We start from the raw sequence: 8,074 nt of genomic DNA on the forward strand, positions 1-8,074 counted from the left end.
CTTTTTGAGGATGGAGTTGATGTTGGTCTCCCACTTCAGGTCCTGGGAGATGGTTGTACCCAGGAACTTGAAGGTCTTCACAGTTGACACAGGGCTGTCTGATATGGTGAGGGGGAGGAGAGTTGAGGGATGTCTCCTGAAGTCCACTGTCATCTCTACAGACTTAAGAGTGTTCAGCTCCAGATTGTGCTGACTGCACCAGAGTACCAGCCGCTCAACTTCCTGCCGGTATGCAGACTCATCACCATCTTGAATGAGGCCAATGACAGTGGTGTCATCTGCAAACTTTAGGAGTGTGACAGCCGAGTTCTTGGAGGTGCAGTCGTTAGTGTAGAGGGAGAACAGTAGTGGTGAGAGGAATATAACATACCATAATAGACCTATTTCTGTAATATACTCACATATCTATATTATTGCTAATATATATTGTAATATATCTATATCGTGGCTGAAGCACTTCTGGATAGATGCAAACTGCATTTCGTTGCCTTGTACCTGTGACATGTGCAATGACAATAAAGTTGAATTCTATTCTATTCTATTTTTTAAAACAGGAAGATTACTTAATAGGACTAGATTTTGCAATCCCAAGTGATTCAGCTCAGTACTTGCTCCGAGTGGATTTTGAGGCATCTGTTCAGTTGGCTCCAAACAAACAGATAAATTACAATGTATGATGAATAGAGCAAAGACCAAAAGCAAAACTAAACAACAAAAACAGACAAAAGATAAAATCATGTTGCTCAAATAAATGCTAAACTTTTTCCTTCTGCAGAGAACGTGTAAATAAGCAACTGTTTAACAGAACATATCAGTATATTTGTTGTTCCCACAGCTTGTTTTCGCTGCCCTTGGGTGTCCAAAAAACATCAGTTACTGCAACGGATTCGAAGGTGAATTTGCCTTAAAACCAATTTGCATTTTCATAAATACTAAATTAGGGCTGCTCAATTAATCGAATTTTAATCACGATTACGATCTGGGCTTTCAACGATCATTAAAAATGACTGAGCCGATTATTAGCCCCTCCCTCATTTATCCGCGACACCTTAAAGGCCGGTCCGTGAAAATATTGTCGGGCATAAACCGGTCCGTGGCGCAAAAAAGGTTGGAGACCGCTGATTAAGAGGACCCGAGGGAAGCTCGGAAAGCTAAGCAGAAGTTACTTGGAGAGTGACTGCCGTTGGTTGAAAAGAGAGGTAAAAAAAACTTCAGTGGTGTTGCACACTATTTTATATTATTTTTTAAAGTCATTGTTAACCCTTTAAAGCCGGTCAGAGCAGCATGCTCCGCTTTGTGTAACTATTTTTAAATCCCTGTAGAACCTGAACCGTGTAAGCTAGCGCAATAATTTGTTTTGCATATGAAACCGGAGGAGTTGTACTTACATCTTATGCCATCAGCTTGTCCTGGGTCACGGTTTCCTTCCACATATAGCTTTGCAAAAATTGCATAAAAAGCTCTTGCAGGAACAAAACAGCAAAACACAAAACCAGAAACACGCTTTGCCGATCCGATCAGCTGTTCGTAACACTTCCCACAGTGAAACAGAGGTCAGCGCGAACTATCGCATGTCCGCCATTTCCTGGCCGAAACCGGAAGTGACGTCATTTTCGCGGAATGTAGTTTTTTTTTACTTGTAGGCCTTAAAAGCCTATACTGGTCATGTTTGACCTTTCTGAATAGTTTCTGGGATGCTTAGAACTCGAATTGCACTGCTGGAAATAGTTTATTTTGATGCACCTGCTGTTTTCTTTGCAAATTTGCATCATAGGATTGTTTTTTCGTTTTTCCTGCAGTATATAAAAATTGGTGTATCTCCAAAATAAAACTATGAAGACACTCAAAATAAATTTCCTGTTGTTGTAAACTATTTTTTGCAACGTTTTTGTATTTAAAGTTTTGAGGGATAAACCTCTTAAATTTCTCCAAGTAGAAATATATGTTAAAAAACCAAAAATGATTTTCAATTTTTTTGTAGTTTATTGCACTTTTTTGCAATTAATGTAGTTACTATGGACTTAATGCATACATATTATTAAAATATGGGCTATAACAGTTGTATAGCAACTTGAAATGCTCCCACAAATGGCACTACAACATGTAAAAAAATAATATAAGCTCTGGCGGACTTGGTTCTATAGTAGGTCTTAAAGGGTTAAATAAATATCGTCAAATAATCGAGATCTCAATTTCAGTGAAAATAATCGTGCTTATCATTTTTGCCATAATCGAGCAGCCCTATACTAAATGCAAAAATGTGCCACATGTACTTGGAGTGTATTTGGAGATTTTTACAATAACTAAGGCAAACACTTGCTCCCAAATTAGCCTCGACACACAACGAACTGAATGGTTTTTTATAAACATATCTGGTTTGATAAATGATCCACTCCTTAGCTGATGACAGATAATTGATTCTTCTATGGGTTTATAATCCTTTCCTTTCCTGAATGACTGAAAATCAAAGCCTATGAGCCAATTTCTGAGGTTTAAATGCACTGGTTGCCAGCTCATCGGTTTCTCGTTAATACTTGGGGAATGATATATGATTAAAAGTAGATCAATGGATCACAAAAACCTATAAATCAATAACGAGTCGGCATCTGATTACCTGTAATTTGAGGAACGTGTGCTGGTGAAAGCATTAAAGAAGAACAGAGCAGGAGAAGGAGGACTAGTTGCCAGCTCATCGGTTTCTCCTTAATACTTGGGGAATGATATATGATTAAAAGTAGATCAATGGATCACAAAAACCTATAAATCAATAACGAGTCGGCATCTGATTACCTGTAATTTGAGGAACGTGTGCTGGTGAAAGCATTAAAGAAGAACAGAGCAGGAGAAGGAGGACTAGTTGTCTTCTTCAACTAGTCTCACAGTGATTCTTGTGACCTTGTGTCTGTAGATGGTGAATGTTCCTCCCAAAACAGATGAGTCACATTAAAAGAGATTGCGGCAAGGTTTTTCTTCTTTAATTACCAATCCTGGCTAAAAGCAGATGTGGAAGAGTTTTTGTTTCCTTTGAAGCTTTGACCTTGCCTTCAGACTTCCTCACTGTTACACTCTCTAGAAGCTGGCAACTTATTGTGGGAGAAAAGCTCCTGCGCATCTTGCTGCCCCTACTATCGGCTCACATGGTTATAAGGCTTTAAATTTCAAGTCAAGCAGTTGGGAAATCTTACTAAAGGATTCTTATTACCATTTCTGCATCTCCAGCTAATTCTGTTACAAAGTGACAGTGACGCCAGGACAAAAACCTGTTGCATCGTGAAAACAAAGGGTTTCAAATTTTAAAGATCTTTGTTGAATGATGAAGCAGATTTATGGCCATCTCTAAAACCTCACTTTCATGTCTTTGTGGGTTTAAAAACCAATTTGATGGGGTGCTGTTTGCTTTAGTCCTCTAAATGTCAGAGAAAAGCACTTGTGTCCAACTGAAGCAAGTATTTATTAAGCAATGGATGTTGTTTTAATCTAAAGGCATCTTAACCAAATAATTCCACAGCACCCATAGTGAGTGACCGAGGGAGCGGTTACCGCTGCACTACTAATCTTGACTAGTTTGGAACTTATTCTACTTCTTTTCTCTATTTTTACAACAAAAACAATTAAAGTATGAATGCTGGCCCTCTTGGTCAGGTCTCTCTTTCGCCTTGATAAATAAAAGATTAATATAAAGAATATAAATATTTTTCATTTGCAGTGCATTAGGAGAGCTAAGGATATCTCACCAAAAATGATGTCGTGTGGTGGATTATACAGACAGAAACCTCAGAGACTATGCATCATGTGGAAAAGAAAGCATACCTTCTTTCAAGCCCAAATCATCACCCATCCAATACCATACTTGAGACTGGTACGAGGATTTTCTGCTTACATGCCGTGTTTCATTTTCTCCAACCGTGGTGCGGTGAATTATAGCCAAACATCTCCACTTTCTCTACAAGTATTGTGGTTTGTTCAGATGCAACTTAGCAAACCTAAGTTGTGCTGTTATTCAGAAAGGTAAGAGGCTTTTTCCTGTCAACATTTACTGGCAGGCCATACCTGTTCAATCTTTTCAGCGTGTTCAGTCATGAATTTTGACATTTAGCATGCTATCTGGCATCTAGAGTAACCCTTTCCAGATTGATGGGCAGCAACAGTTGTTTCTTCAGGCTCATGGCTGTTGTCTTTCCTGTTTGGCGTTGTTCTAATGCACACCTGAAAAATCCAGACCAGCAAACTGCCAAAAGTTTTGCTTTTATAGGAGGTGCTTACGCCTGCCCTGCTTGTTGATCAGGTAATCCCGGGCATTTGAATCAAGTGCATCTGGCTGCTACTTACTACTTGTATTCTGGCTTAATTTTTGTATCATAAAAAAAAAGACACTGTGTAGTATGTCATGTGTTGTTGTACAGCTGAGACGGATTTACCCGTCTTTTGCTGAGGACGAGATTATTTTTATTATATTCTTGCACATAAAACGTTACAGTTACAGACAGAAGGTGTACTTTTTCCCCACATGACTCAAGATTACATAGTTATAAATCCTCATAGAAATACACGTGCGTTAAAAAAGTCAAATCAATCTAAACTAGCAACAACACTATCTGTTCCCAATTATTTGTCAGAATAAACAAAATCTCAAGGCCATGTCGTTCCCTTATCCTAAAACCTTACAGCCTCCCTAAAAATCAGGAAAAAATGGCCTTTTTGCAAAAACAGTCCTGCCTTACTGCACACGGCAAATACGTGGGGATGTTGGTGTAGGATAGTGCCAGAGAACGTGCAAAATATTTCACTGAAATGCACCAGGGAAGTGTTCTGTCTCAGACGATATGCAAATACCTTTTAGAAGAAAATGAAACACTTCAGTCGGCAACAATTAGAATGCATCATTTGAGGCTTCTTTGCACCACTTGCTCAGTTAAACATTAATTAACTCAATTACTTAGTCTCCCTGTACACTTTAAATTGATCCAGAATGCAATACATTTGAATCTTCCAGGCTTATTTGTACAACATAATCAGCAATTATTCAAGATGGATTTAATAGATACAAAGGGAGACTTCTGAATTTAGTGTAAGCCAAGACAAAAGCAGTACTAACTTCACCTGCCTGACAATTCCAGATAGATCAACAACAAAAAAGTAGAAATATACCTGAAGATCTGTTCCAATAGAAGTAATAAGTGATACATTTCCTGAGTGGCTGTAGTTATTTCCTTCAACTAATTTGAAGGAACTGCATTGTAATAGTCGGTATTAGCTGTATTGTTATTTCCTATTGGCATTTTAGGGTCCGTAATGAAATGGAAATAGGAAATACTAATCTGTTCTCTAATTATTAGGCATTAAGACAATTGTATGAGCAGATAATAGCATTACTGACTGAAATAAGCATTTCCACAAATAAGACGTCATCTACCTGTGTTAGTGGTCAGTACTTCTCTGTTTATGCTGATTTGTTTTCCTGGCACAAAACGTTAATATTCAAGGGAAAAATAGACAGGAAAAAAAGGTATTGTTCTGCTTCAGTTATCTATCAAATTGCTGTTTTAAACATCAGTATTCCACCCAGGAATTCACAACTGATGCATCCTTAATTTTAACTAACGCTTCACTCATGCTAAACAGCAAAAACAGTCACATTTGTTTGTATAGCTCTATTCAGACACAAGGAACATGGAGTACCTCAGAGACATTTAAATCATGGCTACAGGTGATACAGGATGCACAATCAATCATGACAGAAACAGAATAACAACAATTAGAATCGAAGGACAAACAAGACTAGAGTTGTTCCTGTGGTCACAGATCTCTACTTATATAAATCTGGCATGTTAATCCCTGCCGTAGAAGTGATCATCATTGCAAATAAGTGTTGTTTCTTCAAAGAAAAGTCTCACAAAGTGTGAGAGGAGAGCTCTGATCACCTCCCCTGAACAACTTCTGTAACTCAAAAAGTCGATAATAAAACACCACTTCTCTCTAGGTCGAGTCAGTGCACACTGGCCTCATATTAATTTAATTGCTAATATTTAATAGTCTACATCTTGAGACAAGTCAGGGCCACAACTAATGACTGCACTTATTATCATATTATCTGAAATTGTGTGCTGAAGTAAAATTTCCTCATTTTCCTCACCCAGGCTGGAGTCAAAGTAAAGCTATTCAGCTGTCAAAATTAAAAGAGGGATAAAAGCTTGTTATATTTGCCAGACCAAAGCTAAAATAAATGAGTTTTAAAAAAGCTTAAGGGAAGAAAAATGACACCAAACCATCTGTAAAAATAAGATCACACAATCTTAAGCTTCACTTCTTACCTGCTGTGCCATGGACCAGATAAGTATAACTGACCTATTAGCACCAGAGCTAACTGTTTAAATAGACGACCCTGGAAATAACTACATATCTTGTATGATATGCACAAAGGAAAGGAAATTCTTCCTGTGAGCTTGACCCTAGCAGAGCAGACAGCTGGCCGATAGCAGCCTCTTGTTTACACAGTGATAAGTGCTTTTTGAAGTGGCCTTGTGTTCACATTAGACTTGTTGAAATGGAAAACACTGATTCTCCACAAAAGTGCACGCAAAATACAGAAACGAGAGACCCTACAGCCCTAATGATCCAAGAATACACTGGAGGCTAACAGACCTTAAACGATAAAGGAACTAGTAAGATAGTTTGCGTATTAATAGCCTCCTTGCAGTTAAATCATATCCATACGACCTTAAACTTTTAAAGAAGCTTTTCAAAGATCGATTACATCCAGTTAAGATCTATGAATGGTTATTTTTAAAATACACTGGTCAGCTAAAGCCCTTAAAAGCCTATGTAGTGATTTCTTGCTGGAGTTTATTCTGACCTCCTGTTATCTATGTTATCTGTATTTTATGCGCTTTCTACTACAGGTGCGGGCCTTGTTGCATTGATATTTGACCCCGCAACAATAAATCTGAGGGACAGCGGGGAGTCTGTGAGCGTCCTCTGCTTCAAAACGTATGTAAACGCGTGAAAAATAGTATTACCTGTTCCTTCAGAAACACCAATGGCAGGGGAAAGTTTTCAGGCCGACCCCACCGAGTCCCCTCGTGGCGTCATGCGTGGGTAAAAGTGTAAAGTCAAGTATTAAATAGGGCTGTCACGAACCGCTTAAAGTCCAAGCTCCGAGTTCACAGACAGCCCTGTTGCGCTGATATGAACCGCGGCTTTCAGCTCAGAGGCTAACGACCAGCAGCGTTCAGGGAAATGACTGCAAGCGACAGCGAGTTAGGTGCGGAAGTTCCGGCTGGCGCCTTCAAAATAAAGAGATAACCACTATGAAGTAAAAACTGAAAAACAAACTGTGGAAAATGACTTATTATATATTTGTAGTAAATGGTAAAATGGTAAATGGCCTGTATTTATATAGCGCTTTTACTAGTCCCTAAGGACCCCAAAGCGCTTTACATATTCAGTCATCCACCCATTCACACACACATTCACACAGTAGTAGTTAATAACTGCTGGATGTCTTTTGATATGAAAAGAAATGTCAAGTTTGCTGTTTGTTTGGTTAGAATTGTTGTGCACTCGGTTACACTGCAGTATGTCTCTAATTGCTTTATTCTCCCATTGCATATAATGAGTCCAAACATTTGGTTTTGAATAGTGTCACTGCTATATGAATGGTTCTCAAGGTCCACCATGAATGAGCAATACAAAAAGAAAGAGTACTGAAATACTGAAAGTGACTTTATTTTCAGCCCTGAAGCAATGTGCCATTTGGGTGACCGAGTAACAATTGAATAAAAGCTGAAGCAAAGAACACGTTTGTACTGGACAATGTAAGAGACACCTGGCTGAATGGTAGTCTCGCATTTGACTCTTTGTAACCTAATAAATACAGACACACTAATTATACAGGTTGAAGATTTGGAATCAATCATATAAAAAGAATAAATGTAAATTTTCCCACATTTGCCTTCTTAACTTCAGTGAATTATATATTTATGTAAATTTTTATTGACTCTAGTATTTAACACTGCACGACTGACACGTTTACAGTTTTGTGCTGCTTGAACAGTGTTCAACAACAAAGCAGTAG

General features: G+C 38.3%; 1 protein-coding gene across 2 annotated transcripts in view; it reads right to left on the bottom strand.

Annotated features, from left to right (window-relative positions):
- Positions 1-7,246, bottom strand: part of esr2a (estrogen receptor 2a) — a 25,781-nt gene extending 18,535 nt beyond the window's left edge. For both annotated transcript variants that reach the window (XM_005737271.2, XM_005737270.2), the window contains exon 1: positions 7,017-7,246. The gene's annotated coding sequence lies outside the window, so the exon portion shown is untranslated. The remainder of the gene's footprint in view (positions 1-7,016) is intronic.
- Between the last annotated feature and the right edge of the window lie 828 nt (positions 7,247-8,074).

This window comes from Pundamilia nyererei, unplaced genomic scaffold (assembly GCF_000239375.1).
Source record: "Pundamilia nyererei isolate P.nyererei 1_Seehausen unplaced genomic scaffold, PunNye1.0 scaffold00074, whole genome shotgun sequence".
NCBI classification, from domain to species: Eukaryota; Metazoa; Chordata; class Actinopteri; order Cichliformes; family Cichlidae; genus Pundamilia; species Pundamilia nyererei.